The sequence below is a fragment of the Ascidiella aspersa genome, chromosome 5 (genome assembly GCF_963924565.1).
Source record: "Ascidiella aspersa chromosome 5, kaAscAspe10.2, whole genome shotgun sequence".
Lineage (NCBI taxonomy): Eukaryota > Metazoa > Chordata > Ascidiacea > Phlebobranchia > Ascidiidae > Ascidiella > Ascidiella aspersa.
The window spans coordinates 29,516,062-29,526,160 of NC_139451.1; the positions used below are offsets into that span (position 1 = coordinate 29,516,062).

A 10,099-nucleotide genomic window follows, 5' to 3' on the forward strand; every position below is an offset into this window, starting at 1 on the left:
ACTCATACTTACCTGACGGGGGTCTTTAACCGTGATCACGTAGGCGGTTGGCCCAAGGCGAGGCCTTGCCATTGCACTTCGGCTTGGCTGACCCTTGCGATTACCCCAAATGCGGGTAACTCGGCCGTATAATTTCTGTTAGCGGGGTGTGCGTTCGCGCAAAACCCCATACAAACCTTAATCAGTTCTGAAAAAGCTTGGAAACGGCAAGAGCCGGTCGTAGCTGCAAAACGCTGAAAGAGCAGGAGGAAATTTTCGGGGGGCGTCTTCCGAGTAGCGTCGGCAGAATCGAGTAAAATGTCAAAATAAGGAACGCTTCACGATTTTGCGTGTCATCCTTGCGCAGGGGCCATGCTAATCTTCTCTGTATCGTTCCAATTTTAGTATATGTACTGCCGAAGCAAGTACAATCGTTTACCAACTTTTTTCCTTATCAACGACCTCGTCGAAAAACGCCGACTCTTTGCGGAGAAGACCCGAATCGCCCAGCCAATTGATTTAGATGTGTCACGATGACGTCGGCAAAATTTCAATAACTCCTGGCCAGAAATCAAAGGCCAGCTAAAACGAGAGTCCGACTGCCAAATTCTCTTTTCAATTCTTTTCCAATTGTAATTCGTCGTGTCGTTTTGTCGAAAATCGCTTCCAAATGCACTCTTTTCGAGAGACGGCAAAATACGTTTTCGCTTGCCAAATCTTTCCACGGCCAACCAGCAAGTCTTGGGTAAGGCTGAGAGTTGTACTTCTTCCTGACTGACCCCAAACTTTATCGCTTCTCGGCTCTTTAGAGCTAAGATCAAGTGTAGTATCTGTTCTTCTCAGTTTAATACCTGGGACGCAAGCGATTCGCTTGCTCTTTGTATTAACCTGATTTTTGGACAGGGAGCACGGTGCCGAAGCTTGCTTCGCCCTGCTCACGGGTTGTCCTGGTATTGCAGTACCTCCAGGCACGGCCCACATTCCCACACTGTGGGAATTCCTCTTCATCCAATTGAAAATTTGCTTCTTGTTTTGAAAAAAAGAAGCAAAACATAAATCGATTTTTCGAGCGAAAATTGAAAAGAAAAATGGTGACCGATCGGCCAAAAATGACAAATTTTGTTCCTACAAGTTGATGCGGGGGGCTTATGGGGTAGCTATCCACAAAGAGTACGGGCGAGTAGTCGAGTAGGGCCTCGGGAAAAATCGTCACAACTCATACTTACCTGACGGGGGTCTTTAACCGTGATCACGTAGGCGGTTGGCCCAAGGCGAGGCCTTGCCATTGCACTTCGGCTTGGCTGACCCTTGCGATTACCCCAAATGCGGGTAACTCGGCCGTATAATTTCTGTTAGCGGGGTGTGCGTTCGCGCAAAACCCCATACAAACCTTAATCAGTTCTGAAAAAGCTTGGAAACGGCAAGAGCCGGTCGTAGCTGCAAAACGCTGAAAGAGCAGGAGGAAATTTTCGGGGGGCGTCTTCCGAGTAGCGTCGGCAGAATCGAGTAAAATGTCAAAATAAGGAACGCTTCACGATTTTGCGTGTCATCCTTGCGCAGGGGCCATGCTAATCTTCTCTGTATCGTTCCAATTTTAGTATATGTACTGCCGAAGCAAGTACAATCGTTTACCAACTTTTTTCCTTATCAACGACCTCGTCGAAAAACGCCGACTCTTTGCGGAGAAGACCCGAATCGCCCAGCCAATTGATTTAGATGTGTCACGATGACGTCGGCAAAATTTCAATAACTCCTGGCCAGAAATCAAAGGCCAGCTAAAACGAGAGTCCGACTGCCAAATTCTCTTTTCAATTCTTTTCCAATTGTAATTCGTCGTGTCGTTTTGTCGAAAATCGCTTCCAAATGCACTCTTTTCGAGAGACGGCAAAATACGTTTTCGCTTGCCAAATCTTTCCACGGCCAACCAGCAAGTCTTGGGTAAGGCTGAGAGTTGTACTTCTTCCTGACTGACCCCAAACTTTATCGCTTCTCGGCTCTTTAGAGCTAAGATCAAGTGTAGTATCTGTTCTTCTCAGTTTAATACCTGGGACGCAAGCGATTCGCTTGCTCTTTGTATTAACCTGATTTTTGGACAGGGAGCACGGTGCCGAAGCTTGCTTCGCCCTGCTCACGGGTTGTCCTGGTATTGCAGTACCTCCAGGCACGGCCCACATTCCCACACTGTGGGAATTCCTCTTCATCCAATTGAAAATTTGCTTCTTGTTTTGAAAAAAAGAAGCAAAACATAAATCGATTTTTCGAGCGAAAATTGAAAAGAAAAATGGTGACCGATCGGCCAAAAATGACAAATTTTGTTCCTACAAGTTGATGCGGGGGGCTTATGGGGTAGCTATCCACAAAGAGTACGGGCGAGTAGTCGAGTAGGGCCTCGGGAAAAATCGTCACAACTCATACTTACCTGACGGGGGTCTTTAACCGTGATCACGTAGGCGGTTGGCCCAAGGCGAGGCCTTGCCATTGCACTTCGGCTTGGCTGACCCTTGCGATTACCCCAAATGCGGGTAACTCGGCCGTATAATTTCTGTTAGCGGGGTGTGCGTTCGCGCAAAACCCCATACAAACCTTAATCAGTTCTGAAAAAGCTTGGAAACGGCAAGAGCCGGTCGTAGCTGCAAAACGCTGAAAGAGCAGGAGGAAATTTTCGGGGGGCGTCTTCCGAGTAGCGTCGGCAGAATCGAGTAAAATGTCAAAATAAGGAACGCTTCACGATTTTGCGTGTCATCCTTGCGCAGGGGCCATGCTAATCTTCTCTGTATCGTTCCAATTTTAGTATATGTACTGCCGAAGCAAGTACAATCGTTTACCAACTTTTTTCCTTATCAACGACCTCGTCGAAAAACGCCGACTCTTTGCGGAGAAGACCCGAATCGCCCAGCCAATTGATTTAGATGTGTCACGATGACGTCGGCAAAATTTCAATAACTCCTGGCCAGAAATCAAAGGCCAGCTAAAACGAGAGTCCGACTGCCAAATTCTCTTTTCAATTCTTTTCCAATTGTAATTCGTCGTGTCGTTTTGTCGAAAATCGCTTCCAAATGCACTCTTTTCGAGAGACGGCAAAATACGTTTTCGCTTGCCAAATCTTTCCACGGCCAACCAGCAAGTCTTGGGTAAGGCTGAGAGTTGTACTTCTTCCTGACTGACCCCAAACTTTATCGCTTCTCGGCTCTTTAGAGCTAAGATCAAGTGTAGTATCTGTTCTTCTCAGTTTAATACCTGGGACGCAAGCGATTCGCTTGCTCTTTGTATTAACCTGATTTTTGGACAGGGAGCACGGTGCCGAAGCTTGCTTCGCCCTGCTCACGGGTTGTCCTGGTATTGCAGTACCTCCAGGCACGGCCCACATTCCCACACTGTGGGAATTCCTCTTCATCCAATTGAAAATTTGCTTCTTGTTTTGAAAAAAAGAAGCAAAACATAAATCGATTTTTCGAGCGAAAATTGAAAAGAAAAATGGTGACCGATCGGCCAAAAATGACAAATTTTGTTCCTACAAGTTGATGCGGGGGGCTTATGGGGTAGCTATCCACAAAGAGTACGGGCGAGTAGTCGAGTAGGGCCTCGGGAAAAATCGTCACAACTCATACTTACCTGACGGGGGTCTTTAACCGTGATCACGTAGGCGGTTGGCCCAAGGCGAGGCCTTGCCATTGCACTTCGGCTTGGCTGACCCTTGCGATTACCCCAAATGCGGGTAACTCGGCCGTATAATTTCTGTTAGCGGGGTGTGCGTTCGCGCAAAACCCCATACAAACCTTAATCAGTTCTGAAAAAGCTTGGAAACGGCAAGAGCCGGTCGTAGCTGCAAAACGCTGAAAGAGCAGGAGGAAATTTTCGGGGGGCGTCTTCCGAGTAGCGTCGGCAGAATCGAGTAAAATGTCAAAATAAGGAACGCTTCACGATTTTGCGTGTCATCCTTGCGCAGGGGCCATGCTAATCTTCTCTGTATCGTTCCAATTTTAGTATATGTACTGCCGAAGCAAGTACAATCGTTTACCAACTTTTTTCCTTATCAACGACCTCGTCGAAAAACGCCGACTCTTTGCGGAGAAGACCCGAATCGCCCAGCCAATTGATTTAGATGTGTCACGATGACGTCGGCAAAATTTCAATAACTCCTGGCCAGAAATCAAAGGCCAGCTAAAACGAGAGTCCGACTGCCAAATTCTCTTTTCAATTCTTTTCCAATTGTAATTCGTCGTGTCGTTTTGTCGAAAATCGCTTCCAAATGCACTCTTTTCGAGAGACGGCAAAATACGTTTTCGCTTGCCAAATCTTTCCACGGCCAACCAGCAAGTCTTGGGTAAGGCTGAGAGTTGTACTTCTTCCTGACTGACCCCAAACTTTATCGCTTCTCGGCTCTTTAGAGCTAAGATCAAGTGTAGTATCTGTTCTTCTCAGTTTAATACCTGGGACGCAAGCGATTCGCTTGCTCTTTGTATTAACCTGATTTTTGGACAGGGAGCACGGTGCCGAAGCTTGCTTCGCCCTGCTCACGGGTTGTCCTGGTATTGCAGTACCTCCAGGCACGGCCCACATTCCCACACTGTGGGAATTCCTCTTCATCCAATTGAAAATTTGCTTCTTGTTTTGAAAAAAAGAAGCAAAACATAAATCGATTTTTCGAGCGAAAATTGAAAAGAAAAATGGTGACCGATCGGCCAAAAATGACAAATTTTGTTCCTACAAGTTGATGCGGGGGGCTTATGGGGTAGCTATCCACAAAGAGTACGGGCGAGTAGTCGAGTAGGGCCTCGGGAAAAATCGTCACAACTCATACTTACCTGACGGGGGTCTTTAACCGTGATCACGTAGGCGGTTGGCCCAAGGCGAGGCCTTGCCATTGCACTTCGGCTTGGCTGACCCTTGCGATTACCCCAAATGCGGGTAACTCGGCCGTATAATTTCTGTTAGCGGGGTGTGCGTTCGCGCAAAACCCCATACAAACCTTAATCAGTTCTGAAAAAGCTTGGAAACGGCAAGAGCCGGTCGTAGCTGCAAAACGCTGAAAGAGCAGGAGGAAATTTTCGGGGGGCGTCTTCCGAGTAGCGTCGGCAGAATCGAGTAAAATGTCAAAATAAGGAACGCTTCACGATTTTGCGTGTCATCCTTGCGCAGGGGCCATGCTAATCTTCTCTGTATCGTTCCAATTTTAGTATATGTACTGCCGAAGCAAGTACAATCGTTTACCAACTTTTTTCCTTATCAACGACCTCGTCGAAAAACGCCGACTCTTTGCGGAGAAGACCCGAATCGCCCAGCCAATTGATTTAGATGTGTCACGATGACGTCGGCAAAATTTCAATAACTCCTGGCCAGAAATCAAAGGCCAGCTAAAACGAGAGTCCGACTGCCAAATTCTCTTTTCAATTCTTTTCCAATTGTAATTCGTCGTGTCGTTTTGTCGAAAATCGCTTCCAAATGCACTCTTTTCGAGAGACGGCAAAATACGTTTTCGCTTGCCAAATCTTTCCACGGCCAACCAGCAAGTCTTGGGTAAGGCTGAGAGTTGTACTTCTTCCTGACTGACCCCAAACTTTATCGCTTCTCGGCTCTTTAGAGCTAAGATCAAGTGTAGTATCTGTTCTTCTCAGTTTAATACCTGGGACGCAAGCGATTCGCTTGCTCTTTGTATTAACCTGATTTTTGGACAGGGAGCACGGTGCCGAAGCTTGCTTCGCCCTGCTCACGGGTTGTCCTGGTATTGCAGTACCTCCAGGCACGGCCCACATTCCCACACTGTGGGAATTCCTCTTCATCCAATTGAAAATTTGCTTCTTGTTTTGAAAAAAAGAAGCAAAACATAAATCGATTTTTCGAGCGAAAATTGAAAAGAAAAATGGTGACCGATCGGCCAAAAATGACAAATTTTGTTCCTACAAGTTGATGCGGGGGGCTTATGGGGTAGCTATCCACAAAGAGTACGGGCGAGTAGTCGAGTAGGGCCTCGGGAAAAATCGTCACAACTCATACTTACCTGACGGGGGTCTTTAACCGTGATCACGTAGGCGGTTGGCCCAAGGCGAGGCCTTGCCATTGCACTTCGGCTTGGCTGACCCTTGCGATTACCCCAAATGCGGGTAACTCGGCCGTATAATTTCTGTTAGCGGGGTGTGCGTTCGCGCAAAACCCCATACAAACCTTAATCAGTTCTGAAAAAGCTTGGAAACGGCAAGAGCCGGTCGTAGCTGCAAAACGCTGAAAGAGCAGGAGGAAATTTTCGGGGGGCGTCTTCCGAGTAGCGTCGGCAGAATCGAGTAAAATGTCAAAATAAGGAACGCTTCACGATTTTGCGTGTCATCCTTGCGCAGGGGCCATGCTAATCTTCTCTGTATCGTTCCAATTTTAGTATATGTACTGCCGAAGCAAGTACAATCGTTTACCAACTTTTTTCCTTATCAACGACCTCGTCGAAAAACGCCGACTCTTTGCGGAGAAGACCCGAATCGCCCAGCCAATTGATTTAGATGTGTCACGATGACGTCGGCAAAATTTCAATAACTCCTGGCCAGAAATCAAAGGCCAGCTAAAACGAGAGTCCGACTGCCAAATTCTCTTTTCAATTCTTTTCCAATTGTAATTCGTCGTGTCGTTTTGTCGAAAATCGCTTCCAAATGCACTCTTTTCGAGAGACGGCAAAATACGTTTTCGCTTGCCAAATCTTTCCACGGCCAACCAGCAAGTCTTGGGTAAGGCTGAGAGTTGTACTTCTTCCTGACTGACCCCAAACTTTATCGCTTCTCGGCTCTTTAGAGCTAAGATCAAGTGTAGTATCTGTTCTTCTCAGTTTAATACCTGGGACGCAAGCGATTCGCTTGCTCTTTGTATTAACCTGATTTTTGGACAGGGAGCACGGTGCCGAAGCTTGCTTCGCCCTGCTCACGGGTTGTCCTGGTATTGCAGTACCTCCAGGCACGGCCCACATTCCCACACTGTGGGAATTCCTCTTCATCCAATTGAAAATTTGCTTCTTGTTTTGAAAAAAAGAAGCAAAACATAAATCGATTTTTCGAGCGAAAATTGAAAAGAAAAATGGTGACCGATCGGCCAAAAATGACAAATTTTGTTCCTACAAGTTGATGCGGGGGGCTTATGGGGTAGCTATCCACAAAGAGTACGGGCGAGTAGTCGAGTAGGGCCTCGGGAAAAATCGTCACAACTCATACTTACCTGACGGGGGTCTTTAACCGTGATCACGTAGGCGGTTGGCCCAAGGCGAGGCCTTGCCATTGCACTTCGGCTTGGCTGACCCTTGCGATTACCCCAAATGCGGGTAACTCGGCCGTATAATTTCTGTTAGCGGGGTGTGCGTTCGCGCAAAACCCCATACAAACCTTAATCAGTTCTGAAAAAGCTTGGAAACGGCAAGAGCCGGTCGTAGCTGCAAAACGCTGAAAGAGCAGGAGGAAATTTTCGGGGGGCGTCTTCCGAGTAGCGTCGGCAGAATCGAGTAAAATGTCAAAATAAGGAACGCTTCACGATTTTGCGTGTCATCCTTGCGCAGGGGCCATGCTAATCTTCTCTGTATCGTTCCAATTTTAGTATATGTACTGCCGAAGCAAGTACAATCGTTTACCAACTTTTTTCCTTATCAACGACCTCGTCGAAAAACGCCGACTCTTTGCGGAGAAGACCCGAATCGCCCAGCCAATTGATTTAGATGTGTCACGATGACGTCGGCAAAATTTCAATAACTCCTGGCCAGAAATCAAAGGCCAGCTAAAACGAGAGTCCGACTGCCAAATTCTCTTTTCAATTCTTTTCCAATTGTAATTCGTCGTGTCGTTTTGTCGAAAATCGCTTCCAAATGCACTCTTTTCGAGAGACGGCAAAATACGTTTTCGCTTGCCAAATCTTTCCACGGCCAACCAGCAAGTCTTGGGTAAGGCTGAGAGTTGTACTTCTTCCTGACTGACCCCAAACTTTATCGCTTCTCGGCTCTTTAGAGCTAAGATCAAGTGTAGTATCTGTTCTTCTCAGTTTAATACCTGGGACGCAAGCGATTCGCTTGCTCTTTGTATTAACCTGATTTTTGGACAGGGAGCACGGTGCCGAAGCTTGCTTCGCCCTGCTCACGGGTTGTCCTGGTATTGCAGTACCTCCAGGCACGGCCCACATTCCCACACTGTGGGAATTCCTCTTCATCCAATTGAAAATTTGCTTCTTGTTTTGAAAAAAAGAAGCAAAACATAAATCGATTTTTCGAGCGAAAATTGAAAAGAAAAATGGTGACCGATCGGCCAAAAATGACAAATTTTGTTCCTACAAGTTGATGCGGGGGGCTTATGGGGTAGCTATCCACAAAGAGTACGGGCGAGTAGTCGAGTAGGGCCTCGGGAAAAATCGTCACAACTCATACTTACCTGACGGGGGTCTTTAACCGTGATCACGTAGGCGGTTGGCCCAAGGCGAGGCCTTGCCATTGCACTTCGGCTTGGCTGACCCTTGCGATTACCCCAAATGCGGGTAACTCGGCCGTATAATTTCTGTTAGCGGGGTGTGCGTTCGCGCAAAACCCCATACAAACCTTAATCAGTTCTGAAAAAGCTTGGAAACGGCAAGAGCCGGTCGTAGCTGCAAAACGCTGAAAGAGCAGGAGGAAATTTTCGGGGGGCGTCTTCCGAGTAGCGTCGGCAGAATCGAGTAAAATGTCAAAATAAGGAACGCTTCACGATTTTGCGTGTCATCCTTGCGCAGGGGCCATGCTAATCTTCTCTGTATCGTTCCAATTTTAGTATATGTACTGCCGAAGCAAGTACAATCGTTTACCAACTTTTTTCCTTATCAACGACCTCGTCGAAAAACGCCGACTCTTTGCGGAGAAGACCCGAATCGCCCAGCCAATTGATTTAGATGTGTCACGATGACGTCGGCAAAATTTCAATAACTCCTGGCCAGAAATCAAAGGCCAGCTAAAACGAGAGTCCGACTGCCAAATTCTCTTTTCAATTCTTTTCCAATTGTAATTCGTCGTGTCGTTTTGTCGAAAATCGCTTCCAAATGCACTCTTTTCGAGAGACGGCAAAATACGTTTTCGCTTGCCAAATCTTTCCACGGCCAACCAGCAAGTCTTGGGTAAGGCTGAGAGTTGTACTTCTTCCTGACTGACCCCAAACTTTATCGCTTCTCGGCTCTTTAGAGCTAAGATCAAGTGTAGTATCTGTTCTTCTCAGTTTAATACCTGGGACGCAAGCGATTCGCTTGCTCTTTGTATTAACCTGATTTTTGGACAGGGAGCACGGTGCCGAAGCTTGCTTCGCCCTGCTCACGGGTTGTCCTGGTATTGCAGTACCTCCAGGCACGGCCCACATTCCCACACTGTGGGAATTCCTCTTCATCCAATTGAAAATTTGCTTCTTGTTTTGAAAAAAAGAAGCAAAACATAAATCGATTTTTCGAGCGAAAATTGAAAAGAAAAATGGTGACCGATCGGCCAAAAATGACAAATTTTGTTCCTACAAGTTGATGCGGGGGGCTTATGGGGTAGCTATCCACAAAGAGTACGGGCGAGTAGTCGAGTAGGGCCTCGGGAAAAATCGTCACAACTCATACTTACCTGACGGGGGTCTTTAACCGTGATCACGTAGGCGGTTGGCCCAAGGCGAGGCCTTGCCATTGCACTTCGGCTTGGCTGACCCTTGCGATTACCCCAAATGCGGGTAACTCGGCCGTATAATTTCTGTTAGCGGGGTGTGCGTTCGCGCAAAACCCCATACAAACCTTAATCAGTTCTGAAAAAGCTTGGAAACGGCAAGAGCCGGTCGTAGCTGCAAAACGCTGAAAGAGCAGGAGGAAATTTTCGGGGGGCGTCTTCCGAGTAGCGTCGGCAGAATCGAGTAAAATGTCAAAATAAGGAACGCTTCACGATTTTGCGTGTCATCCTTGCGCAGGGGCCATGCTAATCTTCTCTGTATCGTTCCAATTTTAGTATATGTACTGCCGAAGCAAGTACAATCGTTTACCAACTTTTTTCCTTATCAACGACCTCGTCGAAAAACGCCGACTCTTTGCGGAGAAGACCCGAATCGCCCAGCCAATTGATTTAGATGTGTCACGATGACGTCGGCAAAATTTCAATAACTCCTGGCCAGAAATCAAA

At 47.0% G+C, this 10,099-nt stretch overlaps 26 non-coding genes across 26 annotated transcripts; 17 read left to right on the forward strand and 9 right to left on the reverse strand.

Annotated features, from left to right (window-relative positions):
* The first annotated feature begins 4 nt into the window (after nucleotides 1–4).
* On the forward strand, nucleotides 5–169 carry LOC146146169 (U1 spliceosomal RNA). Its single transcript, XR_014499157.1, has one exon. It is a non-coding gene; the product is annotated as a U1 spliceosomal RNA (small nuclear RNA).
* A 132-nt stretch (nucleotides 170–301) lies between these two features.
* LOC146146170 (U6 spliceosomal RNA) lies at nucleotides 302–408 on the reverse strand. Its single transcript, XR_014499224.1, has one exon. It is a non-coding gene; the product is annotated as a U6 spliceosomal RNA (small nuclear RNA).
* Nucleotides 409–768: 360 nt separating this feature from the next.
* LOC146146171 (U2 spliceosomal RNA) lies at nucleotides 769–963 on the forward strand. The gene has a single exon (XR_014499650.1). It is a non-coding gene; the product is annotated as a U2 spliceosomal RNA (small nuclear RNA).
* Nucleotides 964–1,197: 234 nt separating this feature from the next.
* On the forward strand, nucleotides 1,198–1,362 carry LOC146146172 (U1 spliceosomal RNA). Its single transcript, XR_014499265.1, has one exon. It is a non-coding gene; the product is annotated as a U1 spliceosomal RNA (small nuclear RNA).
* A 132-nt stretch (nucleotides 1,363–1,494) lies between these two features.
* LOC146146173 (U6 spliceosomal RNA) lies at nucleotides 1,495–1,601 on the reverse strand. The gene has a single exon (XR_014499225.1). It is a non-coding gene; the product is annotated as a U6 spliceosomal RNA (small nuclear RNA).
* A 360-nt stretch (nucleotides 1,602–1,961) lies between these two features.
* On the forward strand, nucleotides 1,962–2,156 carry LOC146146174 (U2 spliceosomal RNA). Its single transcript, XR_014499651.1, has one exon. It is a non-coding gene; the product is annotated as a U2 spliceosomal RNA (small nuclear RNA).
* A 234-nt stretch (nucleotides 2,157–2,390) lies between these two features.
* Nucleotides 2,391–2,555, forward strand: LOC146146175 (U1 spliceosomal RNA). The gene has a single exon (XR_014499373.1). It is a non-coding gene; the product is annotated as a U1 spliceosomal RNA (small nuclear RNA).
* A 132-nt stretch (nucleotides 2,556–2,687) lies between these two features.
* Nucleotides 2,688–2,794, reverse strand: LOC146146176 (U6 spliceosomal RNA). Its single transcript, XR_014499227.1, has one exon. It is a non-coding gene; the product is annotated as a U6 spliceosomal RNA (small nuclear RNA).
* Nucleotides 2,795–3,154: 360 nt separating this feature from the next.
* Nucleotides 3,155–3,349, forward strand: LOC146146177 (U2 spliceosomal RNA). The gene has a single exon (XR_014499652.1). It is a non-coding gene; the product is annotated as a U2 spliceosomal RNA (small nuclear RNA).
* A 234-nt stretch (nucleotides 3,350–3,583) lies between these two features.
* On the forward strand, nucleotides 3,584–3,748 carry LOC146146178 (U1 spliceosomal RNA). Its single transcript, XR_014499484.1, has one exon. It is a non-coding gene; the product is annotated as a U1 spliceosomal RNA (small nuclear RNA).
* Nucleotides 3,749–3,880: 132 nt separating this feature from the next.
* On the reverse strand, nucleotides 3,881–3,987 carry LOC146146179 (U6 spliceosomal RNA). Its single transcript, XR_014499228.1, has one exon. It is a non-coding gene; the product is annotated as a U6 spliceosomal RNA (small nuclear RNA).
* Nucleotides 3,988–4,347: 360 nt separating this feature from the next.
* LOC146146180 (U2 spliceosomal RNA) lies at nucleotides 4,348–4,542 on the forward strand. Its single transcript, XR_014499653.1, has one exon. It is a non-coding gene; the product is annotated as a U2 spliceosomal RNA (small nuclear RNA).
* Nucleotides 4,543–4,776: 234 nt separating this feature from the next.
* Nucleotides 4,777–4,941, forward strand: LOC146146181 (U1 spliceosomal RNA). Its single transcript, XR_014499595.1, has one exon. It is a non-coding gene; the product is annotated as a U1 spliceosomal RNA (small nuclear RNA).
* A 132-nt stretch (nucleotides 4,942–5,073) lies between these two features.
* Nucleotides 5,074–5,180, reverse strand: LOC146146182 (U6 spliceosomal RNA). Its single transcript, XR_014499229.1, has one exon. It is a non-coding gene; the product is annotated as a U6 spliceosomal RNA (small nuclear RNA).
* Nucleotides 5,181–5,540: 360 nt separating this feature from the next.
* On the forward strand, nucleotides 5,541–5,735 carry LOC146146183 (U2 spliceosomal RNA). The gene has a single exon (XR_014499654.1). It is a non-coding gene; the product is annotated as a U2 spliceosomal RNA (small nuclear RNA).
* A 234-nt stretch (nucleotides 5,736–5,969) lies between these two features.
* LOC146146184 (U1 spliceosomal RNA) lies at nucleotides 5,970–6,134 on the forward strand. The gene has a single exon (XR_014499703.1). It is a non-coding gene; the product is annotated as a U1 spliceosomal RNA (small nuclear RNA).
* A 132-nt stretch (nucleotides 6,135–6,266) lies between these two features.
* Nucleotides 6,267–6,373, reverse strand: LOC146146185 (U6 spliceosomal RNA). The gene has a single exon (XR_014499230.1). It is a non-coding gene; the product is annotated as a U6 spliceosomal RNA (small nuclear RNA).
* A 360-nt stretch (nucleotides 6,374–6,733) lies between these two features.
* LOC146146186 (U2 spliceosomal RNA) lies at nucleotides 6,734–6,928 on the forward strand. Its single transcript, XR_014499655.1, has one exon. It is a non-coding gene; the product is annotated as a U2 spliceosomal RNA (small nuclear RNA).
* A 234-nt stretch (nucleotides 6,929–7,162) lies between these two features.
* Nucleotides 7,163–7,327, forward strand: LOC146146187 (U1 spliceosomal RNA). Its single transcript, XR_014499815.1, has one exon. It is a non-coding gene; the product is annotated as a U1 spliceosomal RNA (small nuclear RNA).
* A 132-nt stretch (nucleotides 7,328–7,459) lies between these two features.
* LOC146146188 (U6 spliceosomal RNA) lies at nucleotides 7,460–7,566 on the reverse strand. Its single transcript, XR_014499231.1, has one exon. It is a non-coding gene; the product is annotated as a U6 spliceosomal RNA (small nuclear RNA).
* Nucleotides 7,567–7,926: 360 nt separating this feature from the next.
* LOC146146189 (U2 spliceosomal RNA) lies at nucleotides 7,927–8,121 on the forward strand. Its single transcript, XR_014499657.1, has one exon. It is a non-coding gene; the product is annotated as a U2 spliceosomal RNA (small nuclear RNA).
* A 234-nt stretch (nucleotides 8,122–8,355) lies between these two features.
* Nucleotides 8,356–8,520, forward strand: LOC146146190 (U1 spliceosomal RNA). Its single transcript, XR_014499928.1, has one exon. It is a non-coding gene; the product is annotated as a U1 spliceosomal RNA (small nuclear RNA).
* A 132-nt stretch (nucleotides 8,521–8,652) lies between these two features.
* On the reverse strand, nucleotides 8,653–8,759 carry LOC146146191 (U6 spliceosomal RNA). Its single transcript, XR_014499232.1, has one exon. It is a non-coding gene; the product is annotated as a U6 spliceosomal RNA (small nuclear RNA).
* Nucleotides 8,760–9,119: 360 nt separating this feature from the next.
* On the forward strand, nucleotides 9,120–9,314 carry LOC146146192 (U2 spliceosomal RNA). Its single transcript, XR_014499658.1, has one exon. It is a non-coding gene; the product is annotated as a U2 spliceosomal RNA (small nuclear RNA).
* Nucleotides 9,315–9,548: 234 nt separating this feature from the next.
* On the forward strand, nucleotides 9,549–9,713 carry LOC146146193 (U1 spliceosomal RNA). The gene has a single exon (XR_014500039.1). It is a non-coding gene; the product is annotated as a U1 spliceosomal RNA (small nuclear RNA).
* Nucleotides 9,714–9,845: 132 nt separating this feature from the next.
* On the reverse strand, nucleotides 9,846–9,952 carry LOC146146194 (U6 spliceosomal RNA). Its single transcript, XR_014499233.1, has one exon. It is a non-coding gene; the product is annotated as a U6 spliceosomal RNA (small nuclear RNA).
* Between the last annotated feature and the right edge of the window lie 147 nt (nucleotides 9,953–10,099).